We start from the raw sequence: 26,622 nt of genomic DNA on the forward strand, positions 1-26,622 counted from the left end.
TAGTCTTCTGGATCCATGATTGGATCTGAAAATGCTATGGTTTACAAATGCCTTGATCACTGATCATGCCTTTATGCCTCGATTTCACACGCCTGTAAAAAGGGGACAATATTATCGAAGTAGAGTATTCTGAAAACTAAATGGCTTGTATTTCAAACCCTTTATCACTTGCCACTGGATCCTTCTGGTTTCTCTTCATCCTTTTTAAAGGGCAATGTCCATAACTGAAAACAGTACTTTAGGTGAAGCCTTACAAATACAGTCACATGGCATGTCCTTCTTTCACGTCTTCCAATAACAGAAATATTGCACTCAACCCAATATTGCATTTGATTTTCTTGTGACATTCTTGACTGGTTTGTTCCTGATCCACCATAAACACATGTTTCTTATTAGCACTACTGACAACTCAATTATCCCTGTTCTATTTTGTGCACCCAACATTTGTCATTGTTGAATTTCATTTGGGGTAGGAGCAGGGATTTATTTCTAGTGGTGGAAATCTGTGGGAAATTTCTGTTGCTAGAAATCATTCCAGGGAGGAAACGTACAGGTGTTCCAGCTTGCAGCCACCCTCTCTCCCATACCTTCCCTATACTGGGGTGATCACTGTTCTGGGAGCAATGAGGGAAGCAGCAGCTGCTTCACTCCTCCTGAGGGAGTGGAGGGGCAAGGAAAGACTCTCCACACCTTCCCAGATTGAAATTGCCCCAGCCTGAAGAAAGCACATAGAGCATTGCCCTGCTGCTCCCTCCCCTCCCAGTCTCCCAGAAGAAGGAGTAACGGGGCAATGCCCCCAGCCTATTCCAAAGGCAGGGTGTCTTTTTTTAAAGCTCCAGGGGGCCAACATATTTAAGTTCCCTAGGCACTAGGGAGGCATGGGAAGTTCTCCTTCCACCCCACACCCAGCTGCATACCCCTTTAAAAAGGTATCTATGCAAGCAGCAGGGGTTGGGGGAGCTTCCTCATCCTCAACTACATGCATCACTTTAAAGAGTTATCCCATCCTTCACTGCAAGCTCATCTAAAGAGGCACCCATATGAGCAGTGGGGGATGGAGGAACTCCTTCGCAGTTGCACACTATTTAAAGAGATGGCCAGCCCCTGTAGCTGGGGGAGCTCCCCCATCCCCAGCAGCTCAGATCAGCTGGGGCTAAGGGAGCTCTGTGTGGAGCAGTAGAGAAGCACACCACCAGTCATTCCAGCACAAGAAAGTCTTGTGCAAACAAGGTTTTCCTTGTTGAGAAACATATTTTTCCTGAATCAGGCATGTTTCCTGTGGGACAAATTTAATGAGCACTTGTACCAAGACAGCTTCTCTCAGGAGAGTGCCGATTCTCCCAATAGAAACCAAATATCTGTTCACAGCCTTGGCTGTCTATATCCGTGTTCTCTCATTTATCCTGATCTCTTGGAATTTTAAACCTATCTTCTGAAGTGTTTGCAAACTTTCTTACATTAACATCATTTGCAACTATATTCACTATATTCTCTATTCTTGCATCCAAGTCATTAATCAAAATGTTCAACACTAGCCCCAAAACTCACATGGGTTCTCACTTGAGACTTCTCCTCAGTCTGACATCAATCCATTAATATTTATTTGTGCATGCAGTTATTCAGTAGATTCATGAATATGCGTAAGAAGAAATTCTACAAATTGCCCAGTTAAATATGACAATTAAATCCTGTACTGGCCATAAAATGTACAAAAAGGAATTAATTTTTCAAAACACAACTGATCAACTGTCATGAGAAAGCACTCACTCTGTGACAGGCAGTTCAACCTACAAATTTGATTACTATGGAAATATTCACCATAGTTGGCAAGAATGTAAGACAGGGTTGGCCAACAAGTGGCACAGGTGCCCTCTCTGTGTAGCAAGTGCCAGATTGGAGAGGGGACAGGCAGCACAGCAAATGATAGGGCAGGAGTAGAAAGCTGAGCAGCAGGTTGGGCAGAGCACAAGGCAAGAAGCAAGAAGCAGAGCAGTAAATCAGTCAAAAGAAAGAGATCACAGTGGCACTTGAGGAGGGTGCAGGGCTAATTTATGACACACTTGCCAAAAAGGTTGGCCCCACTTACATAAGAAATTAGAAAATAGATTTGGATGGCAGATCTCTATTTGAATAATCTAGCATTAGATGTTATGCCAAATAAAACACAATGGCCGCATCTACACAAGACACTGACTGCACAGTAGCTTGTTACTGCGTTGTAGCACCACATGGCACAAAGAGTGACATGATGCTACTGTGCAATAGTAACAAATTGCTGCACAGTCAGTGTCACCAAAAAGCTGTTCAGAGATGCTACTGTGCAGTCATGCCAGTTACTAAATGACTGAACAGTAAGAAATGTGCAATCAGTGTCTCATGTGGATGTGGACATTGTTTTGTAATTTAATAATTATGCAACTAAACTGTTAAATTCAGAAACTGCAAGAATGGAAGTTCCCCAAATTGTTCACTAGCTGTGACTAGCGGCAGGGCTCTGATCTGTGGGTTAGTTAGCATGAATATATATCTTAATAGTTAGCATGTAAATAGCTCAAAGAACTATAGAAAACAGGGCATAGTTCAGTCTGATTTTAAAGTTGAGGAAATGAAAGCACAAGAGAGGCGCTACAGAACAAGCCAGTGTTAGAAGTGAGATCACGGGTCAGGTTCCTGGGTCCCTAGTCATGTCCTGTAACCAATGCAATCCAATCTTAGTCCTCACAAAAGACAGAACACTTTCACAAAATCAGTGCATTACAGACGAAGGTTCAAATAAATCAGACCCAGCTTTTCCACTGTCCTCATGCCACTCACCTCCATTAGAAAATCTAGTATTAGAATAATACCTACTCAAAACAAGAATAATAGTAACACAAAGGGGTCAATGTGGCTTTGGCATCAGAAAAACTGTTGTCGGGGTGGTCAGCTGGATAGAAGAAAGGATGCTAAAAAAACCCCCAAAGATTTGCAGAAGAAAATGGAAATGTGTTTGTTCTTATTGATAAAGGTGAAGCAGCAAAATTGTAAAGAGGATTCAGTTCTCCTTTATACCACTGATTGACTTCATCCAACCCCACTATCACACTTATTCCTTACTATATTACGAAATGCTCAAATATTCCAGCAAAAAATTAGCTCACAAATTTTAAATAACTGCCCTATCCAACAGACAGAGAGAGAGAGAGAGATTTGAACTCTGCTTCTCCAGCTACTTAAATCCAGTGTGCAAATAAGAAAACCTAATCAGAGACTGAAATAAATCTGTGGATTCCATTTTATAAAGGTGGCAAAAGACACCCTCCTATGTTGCATTTGTTTTCAGTAAGATAATTACTTAATATTTTATAATTATATTGGGCTTAAGGCACTTTAACTCTTCTTCTATGTCAAAACAAATTTGCCCAATTAAATTATGTACAACTATAGCCAAACTTTAGTTGGTAACACATGGAAAGGGCATGAATAGTACAAAGAGAAAATGAAGGCTCTATCACCTCTGAATTTAAATCCAATCACATGACAGCATGCAGTTTGGATTCTTGTAAACTAGGTTAAGTCTTGATTTTTTTTCCTTCTGGATATGAATGTTGTTTATTCAGTGAAATAAAAATATGAATCTTTGTAGAACACCCCCTTGTAATGTGCTGTGAATATGAAACACAAACATAAAAATGCAAGTTCTTGTTACCTGCATGTCTCAATGAGGAAGCACATTTCTACCGATGCTGTTTTCAACTGTACAGAATTACTAAAAATTGTAAATACCCTGCAGTGTCAGTAAATCTAAAGATTTATCTGTTCTCTCTCTCTCTCTCTCTCTCTCTCTCTCTCTCTCTCTCTCTCTCTCTCTCTCTCTCTCTCTCTCTCTCTCTCTCTCTCTCTCTCTCTCTCTCACACACACACACACACACACACACACGTACAGACAGACACACATACATGTAGATCATGGCAACTGCTGTACATTGATTCCCCCTACCACCTATATTGCCAAGAATCAGGTAGACCAGCCAACCTTTTTTGCCAGGCATGCCACAAATTAGCCCTGAACCCACCAAAAATGCTACTCCAGTCCTTTTCCCCTAATATGCTGCTCACTTTTCTGCTGCCTACCTTGTCTGTCTCTGTGCTGCCTGTCCTCTCCTCAAAAGTACTGCCTGCCACACACAGGCTTGTGTGGCATTTATGCCACAGATTGGTCATCCTGGACAAACCCCTGAACCAGGCCACTGGCAACACTCTTTTTTTTTTAAATATTTAATGTCTTCCTTCTCTGATTTGAAGGTAATCCCTTGGTCCTAGCAATCACTGGCCCACTGAAGCTCTAATAATTGTGACACTGAATACATACATACACAGTAACATTTTTCTCATTCATGAACTGGAATTGTTTTATTTTCTGGAGATTGGTACACTTTCTACAGCTGCCTATTCTTAGATCTTTATTCATCTACATGAAGGAAACTGCCAATGTAACTGTTCAGTGAGTAATCGTTAAGTCTTCCATTCAGTGCTCCTGCTTCTGGCAGGTGAATCTTGATATCTAAAGGCTTTAACTGGCTCCGTAAGCACTGTTAAGCAAATTATTCACTATAAAGTCTAAATTTTCTTCCCTCATTTTTTCCATAAAATTTAAAAGAATTACATTCTAAGCTGGTGGAAGAATTGGACCTGTCTCCAAAAATTTGAAGAGCTGCTTACAATTAAACCAAGGGGGCCTCCATCTTCCAAAGGAATAAAATTATGCAAAAATAAAGGGATAGAGTGATCCCCAGGAAGCGTCCTAAAAGCAGTAGCATATATGTATATAATATAGACTATATTAATTCTTGAAATAAGTACCACCTATCATGCACTCACTGTAAGGGACTGTGCTGAAGAAAGGTCATGGGCTCATCCTACTTTCACAATGACTAGTGAAGCTGATTAAATAAAAGCCTGAATGACTCCCAGACTACTGCACCTGGCAGCACAGTTTGGGGAGGTGGTAAGCAGTCTACAGTGATGAAAGAACAGGTTAGGTACTATTTAGAAAAGCTGGATGTGTACTAGTCCATGGGTACAGTCACAATGCACCTGAGGGTGCTGAGGGAATTGGCCAATGTGATTGCAGAGCTGCTGGCCATCATCTTTGAAAACTCATGGAGATCAGGAGAGGTCCTGGATGCCTGGAAAATGGCAAATATAGTGCCCATCTTTAATAAAGGGAAGAGGGATGATCCAGGGTACTACAAACCAGTCAGCCTCACCTCAGTCCCTGGAAAAATGATGGAGCAGATCCTTAAGGAATCCATTTCTAAATACTTGGAGGAGAAGAAGGTGATTAGGAAAAGTCAGCATGGATTCAGCAAAGGCAAGTCATGCCTGACCAACCTGATCACCTTCTATGACAAGATGACTGGCTCTGTGGATGAAATGGATGTAATACACCTTCACTTCAAGGCTTTTGATGTGGTCTCCCACAACTTTCTTGCAAGCAAGTTAAGCGAAGTACAGGTTGGATGAATGAACTGTAAAGTGAATAGGAAACTGGCTGGATCATTGGGCTCAGAGGATAGTAATCAATGGCTCTATGTCTAGTTGGCAGCTGGTCTCAAGTGGAGTGCTCCAGGGGTTGGTCCCAGGGCCAGTTTTGTTCAATATCTTCAACAACCTGGAAGATGGGATAGAGTGTACCCTAATAATGTTTGCAGATGACACCAAGCTGGGGGGAGTAGTAGATATGGTGGAGGAGAGGGCTAGGATTCAGAGAGACCTAGAGAAATTGGAGGACTGGACCAAAATAAATCTAATGAGATTCAAAAGCAACAAGTGCAAAGTCCTGCACATCGGATAGAAAAATCCCAGGCACAGGTACAGGCTGTGCACCAACTGGCTAAGCAGGAGTTCTGCAGAACAGGACCTGGGGGTTGCAGTGGATAATAAGCTTAATATAAGTCAACAGTATACACAGCAGCTGAAATAAGGGCACCTGAAAAACAAGCTGAAAAACAGCACCTGAAAAACAAAAGTCAGTATATTTTGTAATGCTCACAAGAGCAGCTTTATAACACTGGGTCAAAAAATCTAACATCAGGAAGAGGCCAAGGGAAAGTCTTCCTAGAAAAAATTAGTGGTGCATTTTTAATAACAATTGGTGTGTGCCAACCCTGCAGCCCCAGAAACTGGCACAAGAAGCAAGGGGGAGTTTTATGTAGAGAATCATAGGGGTTAGGGTCACAAGCCAATGAGCCATAGGGAGGGAACAGGTAAAAGGTAAAGAAACATCAACACCAGGGACGGGCAAAATACGGCCCATGGCCCATAGCCGTCCCACCAGACACCTTCATCTGGCCCATGGCACCCAACCCTAACTGTACCCCACCCAGCCCTTCCACCCATGACGGCGGGAGTGAGACACCCACATATACACTCCCCCATACCCCACCAACATACCCTACTGTGCCTCATTCCCACCTTCATGGGCTGAAGGGCTGAACCCTGCCAATCCACAGCTTCCAGGCAGGACTGCTGCTGCACTGCTGCAGCCACCGGGGGCCTGCTTGGCTTCCCTGGCATCCTGTGCACTCGGGGCAGTAGGTAGGGAAGCAGTGGGGACTGCTGCAGCTGGGCATGAGTGCAGAGCATGGGGCTGGCAAGAGCATTGAGCCTGTGCCCAGGGGGTGGCAGCAGCATGGAGCTTGGGTGGGCAGGATGTAGGCATGAGGAGCCCCACACACACTCCCCCGCCCACATTGTACATAGCCCTGGCAGGCAGCAGCAGCAGCTGCAGCAGCAGGTGGGGAACTCAGGATGCTCAAGCCCAGTAGAGGCTTGCTGCCCAGAGAAGAGAAGGCTAGCAGGTGACCTTGTGGATGCCTATAAATTCATCAGGGGAAAGCAGCAGGGAATAGGAGATGCTCTGTTTACCAGGGCTCCCCCTGGAGTAACTAGGAACAATGGCTACAAATTGACAGACAGCAGATTTAAGTTGGACATTAGAAAGAACTTCTTCACAGTAAGGGTTGCCAGAATCTGAAATGGGCTTCCACTTTTAGGTGGTGCTCTCCCTTACCCTGGGGGTCTTCAAGAGGAGGCTGGACAAGGACCTAGCCAGGGTCATCTGACCCCAGCGCTCTTTCCTGCCCAGGGCAGGGGGTCGGACTCGATGACCCCTTTGGACCGTAAGATTTATGAATCTTAGAACCCCCCACATATACACACCCCCAACATACCCTATTGCCCCCACATACACACAGCCAAACCCTCTCGCAACCCCCCCACACACACCCCACCACACACACACCACTCACACATACACACATATCCCACCATACACACACACAACCACCCCCTACATACAAGACTAAGAATTTATTTTTAAGTTATTATGCAATCACCTCTATATATAGTACAGAAACACAAATCATGACAAAAATATGTTTTTTGTAATAACATTTACATTTATTATAGTAGATGTTTGACTTTTATTGATTTGGTTTTTTTCTGGTTCTAAGATGGCAGCCCAAAGAGAGTATTTCTGGGGGGTAAGGGGAGGGACTACTGGTGGCAATGGCCAGGGTTAGGGGCAGGACTTCCAGTCCCAAGATGGTGAGCACAGGGTGGGGCAACTGCCAAAGGGCAGGGTTACCCATGCAGTACTTGAAAGCTCACCAAACCTCATTAAGCAGCCCTCCACCCAAAATAATGGCCCACCCCAATCAACACTGTAGTAACAAACTCAGCACCTTAATTTTCCCCCACCCCTTCAGAGGTGACCCCAAACAAGCCATTAGTCCCTAGAGCACTCAAACAGAAGCCTGAAGCTGCCCCCAAATCTGAGTCCAGTTCCTTTAGTCCAGTCCTGGCTGACTGAACTAGTGAGATCTCCAGCTCCACTGTGCACTCCTCTGTGTATGGCTGACCACTTCCAAGTGTACACTCATCACTGTTCTCTCTTCTCCTTACTCCAGCCTCAAGCTTCCTCTTCTTTTTCCCCTTGCCCCCCTGGAGATTCTGGGTTTTGTAATCCAAATTAACAGTCAACCCAGTTCTGCAGACTGCTTCCTGGTTCTGCCTGATGTTACACACATTACATTCACATTACAGCTGAAACAATTCATCAATCAAACAGGGGTGTTTTTTATATCACGGTGAGCTTAACTTCTGAATGCAAACTGGAAGGCAGACAACTCACTAACTCAAAAAAAAAAAAAAACCACAGACCAAACCAGGTATCTGGCATAGCCAAACATGTTAGATTAATAAAAGTTTTAACACATATGAAAGTTACTTGTAATACAAAAAGTCAAAGTAGCTATTATTCTAAAATAAATATAATTTAAAAGCTATTTAATAATGTTTAAAAGCTAACTCATAGCCTATACTATACTACACTGTTCATCCTCTATACAAAGTGATATTTATATAAATTACTGGCAGAATTTTCATTGATTTTAGCAGTACCAGGCTTTCACCTTTGCCATATTTTCATAACTCTAAACATGTGATGTTTTTCTTCACAGAGATCACTGGATTAATGAACATACAGCAGGAGGAAGCAAAATACAGCCTGCGGGCCAAATATGGCCCAATAGCCATTCTATCCGGCTCACAGGGCCCCTAAAATAATTAGTAAATTAATATTTATTTGTTCCTGGCTGCCTGTCAAAGCTGACAGGAGACAGGGGCAGTAGGACCCAGGGGGAGCCCTCAGCAGGACTGAGCAGCGCAGCCCTGCCTACCCCCAGCCATTTTGTAGCAAAACCCCCATTTTTTCTTTTTTAATACATACATACATACATACATATATATATATATATATTTACACACATACACAGACACATATATATATGATAGATATGTATTCCCTACCCTTCCCCAATTATTTCTTGCTTTTCTTTCTCTCCCTCTCTATTCCCTATAGACAAGCATAAGCAAGCTCAGACTTAGGATAAGCTTTAACATTTTTGTTTTGGTAGCAAGTTTTTGGTTTTGGATGTCCACTGTTTTATATTGTATTAGTATTAGGTTTGTATTGATTTTTACTGTTGTATATTGTATTATTGTCATTTTTGTATTGATTTTTATTGTTTCATATGGATATTGTATGGTTTAGGCCTGTGTTTGTAAGTGAACCAAAGTCATGTCAAGTTTCCATTTTGTATGTCAAGTCTCCATCTTGTGTCCTCTGCCCAGGTATCCCCTGTGTCACAACTGTATGATTCACGTATCCCTCCCATGTAAATTGGTTCCCGGATGAATGAGAGTGATTGGGAATGATTGAAATACAATGGTAGCAAGTCCTGTCACTAGGGTCACACAAGGTCTGCCCCTATAAAAAGGGGCAGTGAAGATAGACCCAGTGGGACGCCCTCTCCATCTGGACCAGCACCATGCCACACCACCTATCCACCCAGAGGCCCTGCCGGCAACCCCGCCTCTGGACAACACCTACTGGACAAGGACCCCTTTCCAGCCTAGATAGGTATCTATCACCCCCACCACCTCTTCAACCAAGGATTTGGACTCTGCTTCTCTTCCCCACCTGGACTCCAGCCCTTCTACTGAGTCTCTTCCTCCTGCTGCCATTGTGTGTGGGTGTGTGTGTACCAATAACTTCATGGGGCTGTGTAGTGTGTTGTCTGTGTAATAAAACTGTTATTTGGACCCCTGAGTTGGGTTTTGCTTTACTATGGTTTGGCCCTGCTCCAATCTCTGCTCCTTGCCCCTCTAACTTCTGTCTCATTTCTCCCTCTCCTGCTTCGGGCTCACTGCCACCTCCAACACCTGTCCTGAGCTCCTCTCTGCCTCCAAACCCTCTATTTGCCACTGTCTTATCCCCACTGCCTTTTCCTTTTCCCCTGAGCAGCCAGGTTTTTGCCTCAGTTTTTTTCCTGGCTGTCTCCTCCTTCCCACCACTTATCTGCCCTCCCCACCCCCAATATCTCAGCTGTCTGCCTCAGTTTCCAGCCCCGGTCTACCTTAAGTAAACCCAAGCCTCAGTTCCTCAGCCAGCTTCTCTGTAGTCAACCGGTTCTAGTCCAGGTTCTGGCAACTTTCACTCCCTACACTTTAACTGTCTCTCTCACCTGAACCCTTCCCCCAGGTACCCCAAGCACACACATACACACTGTACCATCCAAGTTAGGAACTTACCTGTGTGTAGGTGGGTTGTATGTGTGTGAACTGGTGTGTGTATATATATGGCATTGTGTGCATGATATATGAATTAGTGATCTGTGTCTAACTTTTGGGGTGTATAGTGTATGTCCTTGAACTGGTGATAGGTATGCATGTGCCTAGGTTAGTTTGGATGTGTATGTGCCTGAGTTGATAGTGTGTGTGTGTGTATGCATCCAACTGATTTGTGTGTTTGTATATATGCAACTATGTCATACCCTCCTGTCTAACAGCACAATATTGAGACCCTGAGAGTTGGCCTGACCCCACAGGGCAAAAATTTCACTTTCTACCTGCCCCCACCCTGCTCCAGCACCATGTAGCTCCCGGCTGCATCGCTGGACCAGGGAGCACGGGGCCCATGCCAGTATGTCTGTGCATGAGCAGGCAGGGGCAGTGTGTGTGTGTGTGTGTGTGTGTGCGTGTGTGTGTGTGTGTGTGCGCATGCATGCGTGCACACACAGGCAGGGGCAGAGCGTGTGCAGGCAGGGGCAGAGTATATGTGTGTGTGTTCATAAGGTGAGTCCCACATGCACACCCCACCACATACATGCACCCACACACCTCCTTGCACTGCCATACACACAGACACCCACAACCCCTCACACATCCCAGACACCCTTCCTCCACACACAGTCCCCCAGAAACCCCATATCCACCCTCTCCCACATAACCACACACCCACAGCCCCCCACAAACCTGTATGTACCCCCCACAATATACAAGAGTAAGACTTCATTTTAAGCTATTATGCAATCACCTCTGTGTACACTATAGAAACACATGTGAATCAGGACAAAAATATTTTTTTTAAATCAAATTAATGAATGCTGTAAATGTTTGCTTTTTAGAATATAATTTGGTATTTTTCTGTTTCCAAGATGGCAAAACCCCTTGCTGAAAGGAGCACCTCCAGGGGAAGGAGAGGAACTTCTGGTGGCAAAGGTCAGGGGTTAGGAGGCAGGACTTCTGCTCACAAGACGGTGACCAGGGGGCATGGCACCTGTCCAGGGGTGGGGCTACCAATGTGGCCCTTGACGGCTTGCTAAAACTCAGTAAGCAGCCCTCTGCCCAAAATAATTGCCCGCCCCTGAATGAGAATCTGGCTCCATTTGGGGTCAACAGTAAAAGTCCCACTAACTTCATTTTGGGCCAGGATTTCATGCTAAGGATATGTCTACACTGTTATCACTGCAGTGAGTGTAGCTTGTGTGGACATGCCTAAGCAAGGTTTAAATTATCTAGCATGGGTCCTGCTAAGAAGTGTGGCAACAGCAGCATGGGACAAGCATGGACTAATCTCAGAATTATTTACTGAGCTTCTCCAGCTGCCAGGCTACACTTGGGTCTTACTAGCCACTGGCCAGCAATGACTGCAGCATAGCTATACCCTGCATTAAGAGGTGGCTCTGTTCTGAAATGTATCAAGACAGATTTTTAGGCACATTGCCTATTTAGGAGTCTCAATCAAGTGGGCTCAGTTAACACATACAAAAGGTGATTTTCTTAGCTTCCCATTCTGCAACCTTAACTGGAGTCAAACCAGGATCTTCCCTTCACTAGTAAAATAAAATTTCTCTGCAGGCCCCACCCCAGAGCTGGCTGCACATCCTGAGAGTGTCACTGCAATCAACAGCCAGAAATCCCAGCGTATACCTGGACTGAGGAAGGAGACTTGTCCCACTAGAATCTACAACATCCCCAATCCAGGGATAAAGAGATACTTCAGTCTCTAAAGCTGCTGATCTAGCTCCTTTCATCAGCACTAAATTCACCAAAAGGGATTCGGGGGGGCACCACCCAGGGGGAAGGGGGTGGAAAAGTAGTTGTAAGCTCACTTTGTGCCCTCCTGGTTCTGGACTGGGTGGGGGCTGAAATAGCCACCAGAGTAACATAGGCAACCCAGGGACTCCTAATTATGAAAGCTCTTTCTTTGACGGAACAGATACAAAATGCTGACTGAAATGAACAGGAGTGAGGCATTTCAAATCTGCTTTCAGATCAGGGTCAGCTGAGCTAAGTTGCAGCCTTGGGGAGACCCTGAGAGTTGGTCTACATTTAAAAAGATTTCATAGCACATCCATGTCAGTTAAGGGAGGAGGGATTTCCTACTTCAGAGTGCCTAATACTAGCTACCACAATATGTATCATTTGAAAGAAGAACAGAGAATGCATGATTTTTGTGGTCACCTAAACCTTGAGAAGAATGTGGATTTGTTATTAAAGACCTGGTGCAATACTACTGCCTCTGCTCTTTCTTCTGAAATATTTTCTTCCTCTATTTGCTTTTTACTCTGTAGAGTTCCCTGAACCCATAAAGAAAATATAGTTTCTTCATCCCTGACCTAACGCTGCTTCTCAAACATCCTCTACAGTAGGGCTATGTCATAGCTTTTCTCTTATCAGCAGAAACATTGGCCACGTCACTACGAGACACTTTCTTATGCCTTGCAAAGAAGATTTGTGCTGCCCTTGAGCTTCCAAGGCCGATAGAAGGATTCAAAGAGTTTGAGAAACTCCCCGCATCAGATTTTAAGGGATAAGCATATCACTTTTGTCCCTAAAGTCTTGCCAACTTAGGACATTTATCCCTGTATAATTCAGGACAGGGGCAGGCAAAATATGGCCTGTGGGCCAAATCCAGCCCACCAGGCCATTCTATCCAGCCCACGGCACCCCTAAAACAGAATCAGTAAATTAATTTTCTCCTGGCTGCGTGTCAAAGCTGACAGGAGACAGGGGCAGTAGGACCCAGAGGAAGCCCTCAGCAGGACTGAGCAGCTCACCCCCAGCCATTTCACTCTCTTCCTGCCCCCAGCCTGCTCCAGCATGACATGGCTCCCAGCTGCATCACTGGACCAGGGAGCATGTGGCCCTGCCTTTAGGTGCATATGTGTATACGTGCATAGGCAGGGGCAGAGTGAGTGAGTGAGTGTGTGTGTGTGTGTGTGTGTGTGTGTGTGTGTGTGTGTGTGTGTGTTTGCAAGCAGGGGAAGTGCATGAGCAGGCAGGGGCAGCGTGTGTGGATGTGCAGGCAGGGGCAGCGTGTGTATGTGTTCATAGGGTGAGTCCCACATGCACACCCCACCATACATATGCACCCACACTGTGATGGCCAGAACCAAAAGTGTTAATGAGCAATTTATTGCAAAAATGCTTTTTGAAGGTGTCTGAAAATATTAGCTAAAATAGAGCTTATGAGACTGCTTCCTGTAAATGTTTCCTGCCTGTCTGGAGTATAACCGTAACAATATATATACACAACTGTTTGCACTGATCATAAGACAAACATGAGTTTTAAAAAGCAAAACTAAAGTAAAACTGCAGATTTAGCTGATTTAATAAATTTTTGCTTAGAGTCAGTAAAATTAACGAACCTAACCATAAGGTATAATTAACATTAGTGGGTTAAACTTGGGTGGGAACATGCTAATCTCAAACCCCAAAGTGATGTAGTGTGATTTGCTTACTGGGTAAACCCAACTTAGGCAGTAACTTATTATAATAATTTCTAATACCTTTTAACCCCATAAGGTAACAGCTATAGGGTAAAATTGTGAGTGGCTCTAAAGCCAACAGATTAGCATAAACAGGATATAAAAGAACGCGCACATTAAGTGACCAGCAGGAAGGACGGAACAGAATGGTCATTGCTGTCCCATGCCCCCAGATCTCTTACTCCCAGCGTGAGCAAGGACCAGATCCTCACTGAGGGACTTTCCCTGGCATCTCCCTCCAACAGCGTGGATCGGGGACGCCTGACTTTGCTGAATCAACTTGACGTGTACCTGACACTGAGGGACTATCGATAAGTTGCTAACCAAGTAGGAACTCTTTGTTAATTTGTCTGTCTGTTTTTATTATCACTGCCAATTTTTAACTTTTATTGTTATGTTGTCTGTTTATTAGCTTAACCTTTGTATTGACCGCTATATGTGCAAACTATATCTTTTGCTGTTATAAGCAAAATTCATTTTTACTGTCATAAGTGAAACTTGTCATTGCTTCCCTCCCAACATCACCTCATCAATCCCGAACCGAACAGACCAGTGGCTAATACAGCTGCAGTACTTGGTCAGCCTGCAACTAAATTGATATATTCACAGTGCCCAGCTGGCCTGTGACACCACACCCCCCCCCCACACTGCCATACACGCAGACCCCCACACCCTCACCCCTTCACACACTCCAGATACCTCCCCACACACAACCCCCCACAAACCCCATATCCACCCTCCCCCAAATACCCACACACTCACAGCCCCCCACAAACCTATATGCACCCCCCACAATATACAAGAGTAAGACTTCATTTTAAGCTATTGTGCAAAGCACCTCTGTGTACACTACAGAAACACATGTGAATCAGGACAAAAATATTTTTTGAAATCAAATTAATGAATGCTGTAGATGTTTGCTTTTTAGAATATAATTTGGTATTTTTTCTGTTTCCAAGATGGCAAAACCCCTTGCTGAAAGGAGTACCTCCAGGGGAAGGAGAGGGACTTCTGGTGGCAAAGGTCAGGGGTTAGGAGGCAGGACTTCTGCTCACAAAATGGCAACCAGAGGGTGGGGCACATGTCAAGGGGCAGGGATACCCATGTGGCAGCTTACCAAAACTCGGTAAGTGGCCCTCTGCCCAAAGTAACTGTCCGCCCCTGAAATACAGCCATAGGCCCCTCCCTGCCCTGAAAATATTCCTGAAACATAAATATGAAAATAAGCCCACTGACTTCAAACAGATGACTCATGTTAATAAAGATAATCTTGTGCATGTCTGCAGGATCAGGACTTTCAGACTCAGCTGCATCAGGATGTGAGCTGGAAACCAATGAAAATTATGGAGCACAACTAAAATAAGCCCATCCAATGCTTTTGAAAAAGTTGTCTGAACATAAGCCTCTTATTAAAAAGACAAATGTCATCTGAAATCCAAATTAAAAACACTGCAGCCTTGTCCAAATTCAATTTTAAGTTGCTCTGTAAACACTTAACAGAAGTGCATCACCTTTATCACCACAGGAGGGAAAACAATGTCAAACCAACCTTTGATTCACAGCACAAACAATCCAGGAACTATCTGTGACTCATTTTATACTTGCTGAAATCCTGCAAGCATTAAAGCTACATCATTTTTTTAAGGGGGGAGGGGGAAGGGGGAGGGACAGGGAGAAGAGAAGAGAAGAGAAGAGAAGAGAAAGATATGTTCATTCATCATTAAGTAAGTGATCTATGAACAGCACTAAAGTTATCAATTTAGTTCACATAGGCCATGGCCTTGAGATGGTACTAACTTTCAGTTAGCAGTGAATGAGGACAAAATTTAAACAAGCAACCTAAATCTGAAAGGCAAGGTTACTTAGAATCTGCTTCAAGACTTAGGTGACCTTGACACTTTCTGCTCATTTTAAGAGAGGTCCTTTTATTCCATGGTCTATAGAAAAATACCATTATTACAAAACAGAATTTTCAAAATCAAACACAAATAATTAGGAAGTTCCAGAATGAGGGCTTCCTGTACAATCTTACTTTGCTCCCCCTTGTGCCTATGCATTATGATACAATTTAGTTACATGGTTAGATACTATTTTCCAAATTATACCTGCTTGCCACACAGAACAGAATGGAGCACAAAACAGGTGCTCAGTTAATGAGCATCTATTTATCCTCATTATTCAGTAGGCCCATCCTTATTTATTTCATGATACTCAAGCCCTATCCTGAAAAAATATATTAATTTCTTCATGGAATTTTCTGTGGCTCATTATAGTACCAGAGTGTTTAGAAACACCGACCTATCTTAACAGCTATGATGTGAGAGAGTTTAGCCTGTTTCATATATGAGGAACTGTGGCAGCAGTTAAGGTTAAAAAAAATCCATTATCTCTTATGCCCAATCTGATTCTTTGAAAAGGAAAAAAAAAAAAAAATCAGAATCAAGGTCCAAATCACAACTCAAATTGACTTCAATTGCAATTGTGAGTACTCAATACCCATAGAAAATCAAGTCCAACCATCTCCAGTTTGAAACCCAGAAAAAGATGGATTAGGCATTTTTTCTTCTGGTAATTTTTCCCTAGCATCATTCTGAAAAAATTTGGTCAACCCTTTTGACTAAATATTAGGGCTGTACGAAATGGCATCATTCCATTTCAATTTGCATTTCAACGTTTTGATGGAACAGCGTTTTGTTTCAAATTTCGATTCAAAACTGCTGTTCCAATTTGTTTCATTGAAACAGTTTCACTGTTTCGATGCTGTTTCAACATTTTGCCCATAGGCTATAATGGGGAAGTTCAAAACAGCCTATAACTTTGTCATTTCTGGCCTGATTTGAATAAAATTTGCAGGAATGGTACCCCCTTCAGAGGGCATGAAGCCTGCCAAGTTTCAAGGAGATAGGTACAGGGGTTTCAGGGAAACTGCACCTCAAATTCTTGAAAGCAAAAAACTCATGCCACGTGTATGTGTTAAGCCACAGTGGGGTCAAAACTGCAGGCATGCTAACCCCTGCTGAGACAATGAAGCCTACCAAGATTCACAGAGAGAGGTGCAGGGGTTTGGGGAAAACTGCACCTCAAGCTGCAGACAAGCAAAACTTTTGATATGGGTGACACTGTGTGTGTTAAGGCGTAGCAGAGTGAAAACTGCAGGCATCCTAGCCCCTGCTGCAGGCATGAAGCCTGCCAGCTTTCAAGGAGATAGGTGCAGGGGCTTCTGGGTTCTGGGGCCCTGCACCCCTGGCTGCTGACAGGCAAACTCATGACATGGGTGGGTGACACTGTGTGTGTGTTAAGGTGTGCCCTCACTCAACTGACACCAAGGCAGAAAGCAGGGCAGGTCAGACAAGGCTGCTTTTTGTGTAGTTTTTCCATCCCTTCCCCAGAGCACTGGGATTGGAAGGGACCTCAGGAAATCATGACAGTCACTGGCCAGCTACACAGTCAATAATGAGAGCACTCATTCCCCCACCTTCCCCCTCCCTCTCCTTACTTTAGTTTCTGTTTCCCTGAAGGCAAACCCACCTTGAGCTTCGAAACTCAAAACGTTTAGAAAATTTTGAAACATTTTGACTTGCCTCGTTTCGTTTCAAGGCTGTTTTGAAGCTCTCCGCTTCATTTTGATTTTGCTGTTTCAAGCTCAAAATGAGTCAAAACAGCATTGAAACGAAACTGCCAGCAAAATGTTGCACAGCCCTACTAAATATCCGTAGATACTGAGCCTGCAGCAGACCCCCTCATGGATATTCTAGCTGTAATAACTGGATTTTAATAAAACTGTAAATATCTAAAAACAAAGTCTTGCAATGGGAAGTATTTGTTAACCTTAACAGGCAGGTCCCGATCTGGAATGGAAAACACTCAGAACTTAGGGCTGAAGTTAGAATGGTTAATAACACACTGGTCATTTCCACCGGGAGATTCGCCACCCCACTAGAAACAAGGGCATCTATACATGTGCAGCAAGGCTGCTCCAATGCACAGTACTTACAGCGTGTCAGAGCAGGCTCGATTAACTGAGTATGCTGGAGCGCAGTAATTACCAGGCTCCAGCTTCTCATGTATTAGCGTTCCCACACAGAAAAATGGTTCATTCAATGAGCTTTAGTTAAAGCACCCCCACCACCATTTTTCAGTGCCAGGACGCTGATATAGGAAATGCTCCAGGCACTTTAATTAAAGAGGCTCTCAAAGTCCAGCTCCCATACAGGTCCAGCTCCTTTTTGCAGCCATTGTTATTCACTGTTTATTGGACTTCTCTTTATCTGTTCTAATTCTGCATCTTGAGAGGGTTTTAGAAATTCTCATGAAAAGCATTTACATGCTTTATTTTCATTCCTCTTTAGGAAGGGCTTTTTTTTCTGGCATGTGCGTAGCTTCTACTAGAGATAACCTTCTGGCTATATATCAACAGTAAATGGAAAATAAGAGCATTTCATTTTTAATCTATTCAGAACAATTTGAGTAAGAATCTCTTGTGTGAACTACACATGTGATCTTGCCCTTTTCCCACCAGCAACACCCTAGTTGACTTCAACAGGAACAAGGTCAAATCCCAAATAGGTGTTAATCAATCCCATTCACACAACACACATTATGGAATTCATTCTTTAGATACCTGTGAATAACTGGTCTATCAAAATTATCAGTGTATATAGTTAACCATGCTGACTAAGAGAATGGATGCACTATGGGTTTGATACAAAATCCACTTAAAATTTGTCTCTTGATTTATGAGTAGAAGCTTTCTTCCACCTTGAAAAAATCTTATGTTGGATATTCATTCATTCTCCAACATTCAGCAAGCAAATATTAATTTCCCCAAACTACTTCATCTTTGTTATGCCACCTAATGAAGCTGCATTGTCCTAGTATAACTACAGAACTTGAGTAAATTGCAAGGAGACTTATGTTCCCCCCTGCTATACAGTACAGTATACAGGCTTTGTATCCTTTTGTGTCTTTCACAAATCTCAGATCGCTTACATTATTATTTTACTGCCACTAGTGCCATTGCTCAAGATCTATATCTGCATCATCACTCAACATAATCCTGACCTTTAATACTTATGGGAGATGGAACAGCCATGGCCTTTTACATCAGGAAGTTGTCCATCACAGTTTGTTATCCAGCAAGTACTTTAATGATGATACCAAAAAAGTCAACTATTTTTCATAGAGAAAGACTCTCCCATTAAGGGCATATTTCCTGCCTAGTGTGGGAAATATAGTAATAGGTGACATATTAACCTTGGTTTGTTTGCATTTACCCATATCTTTCAATGCAGTAAAAGTCTTCAAAATCCTACCTGCCAGCTGAGGGCCCAATAAAGCCATTGGAAAAGCTTCTGTAGACTTCAGTTGAATATTAAGGGTCTATGTTCTGCAGCTTTGTTGTGAGAGAATTAGCAAAATCTTCCAAGAAGATTGCCATTACTGCTTTGGCTTAGCTGATGTAATGAAATGTCGAGACTTATGAAGGAAGAACCACAGCTTTAGGGACATGAGAGAAAGGAACATTATTATGAGCTAACTGATTCAAAGCATTTTATAAAATTTACTTACAGCTAGCCATGGCTATCAAATTACAGGCTTCTCTAGAACTGAACAAGCACTGTATACAACCCAGGAAACCACTAAGCAGGGAAAAGAATCAACAGAAGCATTTTTCCTTAGTTGCGAGAACATACCAATAGCCTTATCCTCGGTCATACAGAGAAGGGTTCAATAAAGAGCACATTAAAGAAAATGTCGTGGTCTTAAAATATTCTAGCAGCATAGTTGAGATGAATTCCAGTTTCTCACACCCAAAATACAAGTCTTTCTATTAATTGCAGTGGGTTTTTGGATTGCCATTTTGATACCTACATACTTTTCCTTGGCATAAGAAAAGAAACCCACTAAAATAATCAGTCCTCTTGCTGCTGGTTTAGACATTCAAATCAGTATGCTCAACTTTGACATCTAAAGGATGTGCACATTATTCAAAGGTATATGAAGCTCTAAGAGCTTGTGGGAAGCAGGAAGCACTGGACAAAACTGTCTTAAACACCTGTATTTAGAATAAGGTCAGTAGTAAGAGTCTTAAAAAAATCAAAAGGTATTTTTGTCTTGGTGTTTGGCAGAACACTGTCAGCAAGGAAGCAGGCATTCATTATTATTTATCTGTGATCACAGATTGGTAAACTACTAATTTCTAAATAAAAGTGTTTCCACAAAGACATACTCTGCTCTCACCTTTTCTGAAGTATTGACTAGCACATGTACTTGACAAAATACATTAGAGATTTGTTGTGTCTGGAAGGGTTGACATCTAGAAATTAAGCCATTAGTTACTCCTTTTCCTTCTACTAGGAAAGTTCAGTAATACTACATCATGACTGGTTTGATGGCATTACACTTAAGGAACAAAGCAAATAATCTGTTATTTCTTCAGATGCTATTTGACTAGAGTTGAGAAAAATTACAATTTCCTTTTACAGTGTTAATGAACTTTTGTTTACAATAAACAACTAGCACAGCTTCACAACTGTTTGCAAATCAGTTACTCTGAAAGTAGCCTAATTTTTAAATGTATAAGGCTAGCTTCTGCCTTCGGTTCCACTTCTACAGCTCCACTGAAGTTAATAGGCCTGCACACGTAGGGTTAAATTCCACTCAGTTTACAATGCATTTAGCCCCAATAAGGGCAACAACTAAGATGTGATGGACTGACACAGCAGTATTACTGTTGCCAACAGCATTATTTCTGCAAGCGTGTTATAGCTCACTTTGGTGTTGGATTTGAAAAAAGTAAATACTCATGCTACCTGGGAAGATAGGAGTCCGCAAAGCTGAAGTAGTAACTGAATGTTGGCTCCTCTCCTTCCACAAGTAGACAAAATTCTATTATCTACTTAACTTTCAATGGGGGGGGAGTGAAAGGGGGTGAGACCTCCCTTTCATTTTCAGTATCCAAGGCATTTTATTACATGCCCCCTCATTCCCACTACAGTGAGGTTTGAACACTGGCAAGGACTTTAGGCATATAACTGAGGATCAAATAGCACTCTGGGCCCAGTTCATTGCTGTAAGTCCATAAACTTAAATGGAATTATACTAAGGAAGAATGTGGCTTCATAACTTACAACGTTTACTTAATAAAAAACCTCCAGTGACTCTAGGTAAGAGTCTCTTGATGTTTTTGTTACCTGTGTATAAAATCACCATTTGAAAGGACAGAGAATTTGAAGTGACAACCTGATCTGGTAATTGATTGTTCATGCTAATTTATAGATTCTTTGTCTGTTGGCCCTCCTGTTACACTTTCCTTTGAATATGCAGTCCAGTGCTGCTTAGTAGTAAATCTTTTCATTGACTCCATGTCAAAACAACAACTGGATGCAATCCTTCCCCCACATGCATTTCACTGACAGGTAGCAAGAGTCTCCATTTGAAATCCATGGGCTTTAAATATATTCAGCATTTTGACAAATAATGCCTTTGACATAGTGTGGCAAGCTTTCTTTGGCCAGAAGCAGGCCCCTAATACAGAAGGCTGTTATTTGTGAGCGATCATGGGTCATTTGTATTGTGTTAGGGATATTAGTACTGCAGTCTTTATGCCCAAGCAATAATAAACGACCACATTTTTAAAGGTTTCTAATTAGAATTTGGCTAGAATTAAGTAGATTCTAAATTCAGGTGTAGGGAGGGGGAGGGGTGAGGTGAAGTGCAGACCCTCCTTCATATCTTCATAATTTTTGCACTCTCTAACAACAATCTTTAGGACACACAATGGATAAGCAGAATTATAGTCACAACTTTGTTAAGGAAAACATTGATGTTCCAGTTTTATGAAAGTAAATGAGATACTGTATCTGAATACCTGTCAGTCACTTTTGAAGTCTCATATGAATCAGAATAGCTGATAAGGATGATGCTTTGAACACTGGGACATCCTACTCATCAGCTAGTGATACTCTACTTCAGTCTGCATTTCTGATTTCTCAAGCTGTGAGGAAAAATCTACAAGTCACTCATTATATTTCAGGATGAATAAAGGGATCCTCAAAGAAGCAATAAATATTGGGGGGAACTGCACAAATTAGTTCTCTCAAATATGCATGCTGGAAGGTTCACACAGAGGCTTTTTTTTTTTAAATAAACATGACGCAACCCAACAAGCAATTCTACCTTCTTTACAACCTCAGAGCCAAGTGCCATATTTAACTATATCTAAAGCTTTTTATAATTTAATGTTTACAAACACCACTTATTACATGTGCATGAAGCTGGTTCTCTTACTGTTTAAGCCTATAAAAGTCTGACTCTTCCTGCTCTCCCTCCCATCACAACCTCATCTTTGCAGCAAACGTGTGGGCTGAACAAAAAAATTCAAGATTCTATTTTGTACACAGCCTCTGGCAGGGTTTGGCTTAGTGTATTTATCACATTAGGAAGTTTTGTTTTTGCTGAAGTCATAATATACATAATATACAACATACAACATTTTGTTGTTCTTTGCAAATTCTAGAAAGCTATACTTCTTTAAAATACATATGACAGGTTGCACAGGGTTAATAATTCTGTATGGGGAAAAACAGTGATACGAAACCTTTCATACAAAATCATATCAATATTTAGCTTCATAAATAGAAAAAAAAGTTTAAAAAATACAAACAAGAACAATCAGTACAGTGCAAGATGGCCTATTGCTTGTGCTGGAGGACAAGATTCTGATGGAAGAGACCACATAAACCTCTAAGATTTGAGATCACCACCGGTACAAAGAAAATATGCTCACAAGAGTACCTAAGTTGAGCTGAAGGAAGTTGCAAAGGGCAAAACAAAGGAGGGGACATCTAAATCTGGGACCTGGTGTCTGCTGCCTTTCTAGAATCCAAGCATGGAACTGTTAGGAGTGTGCAGGCACGAGCTCCCACTTCAGTCACCTTATCCTAAGGTGCAAGTACATACACTGTATTTTGACATTTCTTTTTCCATCAGTTGGAATTACTTTCATTGTCACAGGTGACTGATGCTGTTAAATGCATTTATTCCGAACTATTTTTAGGCATTTACTCACTCTTTCTCATTTTGAAAATCAGATTAATAACCAGTAAATACTCCACACCTCTGTGCAGGAAGATGAATAGGAGTAGAGACACATTCCAGTTTCCAGTGGACTCAGTTTTGCCATTCACTTCCAATAGGAGTCACCTTGCAGCTCACTTATTCCAGAACAGTTAACACTGGATTGTCAGAAGATTATGTGAGCTTGCACACATAATATGTTTACACATACAAACATGCTGGCATTTGAATCCAGTGCAGAATTACCCCAAGGAGGGCACAAGTAGTGTGTGTGCATGTGCACACGCATGCAAAAGAGGCAAAGATTAAATCACTGTAAGTGTCACATATCCAGAGCCTGTTTGTCTATTGAAAATTGCTATTTCCTGCTTCTTGCCGTGGCAAGGCGCTATGACAGTGAGCAGTTACCATGGGATAGCCATTATTTGTCTGCTCCAGCTCCTGGTATAATTTACACTGGTACACAAGACCAACATAAACTATGCTGGCATAAGTATGTTACATCCCTAGACATCTGTGAAGGACAGCAATACCAACATGCATGGAGTTTGTCAGAAGCCACAAATCAAAGTGCCAGAAAAAAACAAAACAAAACAAAAATGCTACTCTTCTGCATTTGCCATTTCTTATTTATTTTTGCCCATTTAGCATGGCCTTTCTCCCCCAACTGTTCTCTCCTTTGTTTTGCAGACCCATATATTTTCCTTCTCCACAGAAAGTTACTCGGGCAAAGGGTAGCTATGGAAGCAGAGAAGAGAAGATGAGTTGTCAAACTGCTTCTCAAACCTATAGATCAACACAGCTGAACTTGTCCTACAAGCTCGCTCAGTTATAGGACACAGTGGCCATGTCCAGATGAGCGCAGATGTTTGTTTCTCCTCAGACAAGTAGCAGAAGCACACCTTGTCTTCAAGGAATGCCCATGCCATGCACAGTCTGGTGCACGGCAGGTTACCCCTGGTGCGGCTACTGTGCTGGCCAGCAGCCAAAGCGTGGCTGTAGCAAGCCAGGCTCCAGTTTTGGGCACTACCACCACATGTACCACCCCGCTTTTTTTTAGCATGTTTTTTTTACCCCGGGATCTCCCAGGGCCAGAAAAAAAAAGCCATGCTGCAAAGTAGCAGTGCGGGGAATGCTTGTAGGTGCAGTGTGTGGCACCACAGACACCACATACCGCATGTCTGCACTCATCTGGATGTGGCCAGTGGGTGCATCGACACATACAATTAATGAAATGCAATAAACTCTGGGGCTTGCATTCCACAACTGTTTGCAACAATGGTGTTGTGTGCTCCATATAATAATCTATTTGTTATTTTTCTCTAAAGATCTACATTTGTTACAAGCTTTTCATTTAACCAAAGAAATAATCAGATGACAATGAGGTACAATACAAAGAGTGAAACAGACAGTTAAACACACACCTCTCAATTAAAGCAGAAGTGCTGTGAAATCTCGTATGAGGGAAGACTGTGTGACGCACAGAAAAGAACACTGTGGGCACGTCCAGATGAGTGCGCATGTGCCTCTTGCAGTGTCCCACACCAGTTTCAGACGCTGCAAGAGGCACACTGGAAATAAAAAAACCCACTCCCTACGCTGCATATTTGCAGCACAGGATCAAAATTTAAGATCCAGGTATCAAAAATACCCCAGGGGATGAAAGCAGGGCAAGACACAGTCCCGCACTGTGCCCTGAGTCAACCGGAGGCTTGGGTCCTCCACAGAGACACTCTGGTAGCCAGCCACAGCATCTCTATGGCTGGCCCTTGCCTTGGTGCTGAAGCACACTGCCTGTTCATGTATGGCAAGCACGGGTGCAGGCTGCAGGGACCTGGACACGGGCTCTATGCCAAGTAAGTAGGGGATGTGGGGGGCTGGAGGAAAGGAGGGGGACCACGTGGGAGCAGCTTGCGAGAGGTGGGTCCCCCACCCCAGCCCCAGTCCCCCACTTGCCTGCACTTACCAGCAGCAGTAGTGGTCAATGGGGCTGCTCAGGGCTTCATGGCACAGCCCCCCTGTGTAACTTGGCTCAGCACCAGCTGCCTGGCACCATGCTGTCAGGCAGCTCGGGGCCACTGGGCTGTCACCTGGGGCCATCAGCTGGGGCTGGTGCTGCTCAGCCCGAGTGGCCCTGAGCTGTCCGACAGTGCGCGGCACCCTGCTGAGCCAAGCCACACCTGTGCAATGCAGCAGCATGGGTGCCAGGTGGCTGGGGCTGAGCCCCACTGCCCCTTGCTGCCTTGTGTCACCTGGGAGGTTTGTACCCCGAGTGCCCCCGACAGATGATGCTGCTACTGCTGGTGAGCACGGGGGGGGGGGCTGGGGCCAGGTGGGAAGCATGTGGGCCCTTGTGGGGTGCAATAGCCCCTGTTGGAGGGCTGTGGGCCCCTGATGGGGGGGGTGAAGCTGTGGCCTTGTAGAGCCATCCTGAGCAGCCCCTTCGTACCATCCCCCACACCCACAGTCCCCCCACAACCCAGCGCTGGGGCTGCACTGGGAACTGTACAGAAGTTCAGGACAGCCAGACTGGTCCAAACATGATCAACCCAATCCACATTAAACTACCTTGGAGGAAGGGTTAACCTAGATTGGATCAGCCACCTTCAGACCAATCCAAACCTCCTGGAACTCCTGTACAGTTCACATTTAGCTGGATTAACTACAGATCTAAATGTAAAGTCTGCACCTGGATGAACTAAGTTAGATTGGGTGGCCATTTAACACAGTCCAACCTCCCCACAACCTTCCCGAACATCTGTATGCAGCCCCAGTGTAAGGCTCTGCAGACAGAACAGGACTGGGCCCCACAATTGCATTTGCTTTTCTAACACTGAATTCAAGTATTAGAAAAAGCTTAGCAGAGAAAGCACTATTTGCATCTCTCTGACCTTTGCCAAGCTCTCATTTGTCAGCAATGCTTGATTAGCTGTGGAATTAGTTAGCATTGCCCCCTTCCCCCACCCCCTCCCGAAAGATCATTGACATTTTTACCGTCTCCTAATTCTTTTCTGACAGTCCTCCTTGGCAACCATGATTTCCACATTCTGGTTATGATCATTGCATGTGTCAAATATTGCTGTATATTTAATATAATGCATTGCCAGCTGCATGCCTGGGGGGAAGACTTTGTGAATAAGAGGGATCTGCTGTTTAGTGTGATACAAGTGCAATTATGGTCAAATGCACATATGCCCTTCACCCATTTTAATTAGCAAGCTCCGAGAAATACACATGAAGTCAGAATCAGTAATGACCACAGTCTCAGGGAGAGTTCAATTATCAGTTATTGTAAACAAACAGATGTGCACTCTGGCATGTTTAGAAGTTATTTCTATATATAACACAAACAGGATGGATTATATTGGGCAAGACTGTTCCCATGCTACAACCTGGACATGAAACATAGTCCTTTGAAACACTCAATAAAACAGAATTTCTATGTCATTAACATTAAAATAAGTTTTCACGTGCCTCACATCTGCAATGTAATGAGACCAACTGTTTACAAGTCATCTAGTATACAAAACAACTAAATCAGTGTCTTTTTCTTCCTAGACTTCCATTTCCATTCTCATTAATTGTCAATATCATTGTAAATAATACATGTTTTAGGATATGCAAAATAATCACAGAAAATTATTCTAGGTTTTTTGACAGAATCCAAGTTTGGTGTCATTTTAATAATTAATCCACCTTCTGCACATACTGGGAAATGGACTTAAGCCAGGGGTTTTCAACCTTCTTCTGCCTCAAAGTTTCAGCTCATGTTCCCCTTTATATTTTTTTCTTGTTTTAAGTGGGGGAGGAGTAGATCATGTTGAGGGAGGGAGGGAGTAGGGCTGGGGCAGGGGCAGGTGCTCCACAGCGGGGACAGTGCAGGATG

Source organism: Alligator sinensis, unplaced genomic scaffold, assembly GCF_000455745.1.
Source record: "Alligator sinensis unplaced genomic scaffold, ASM45574v1 scaffold1178_1, whole genome shotgun sequence".
Lineage (NCBI taxonomy): Eukaryota > Metazoa > Chordata > Crocodylia > Alligatoridae > Alligator > Alligator sinensis.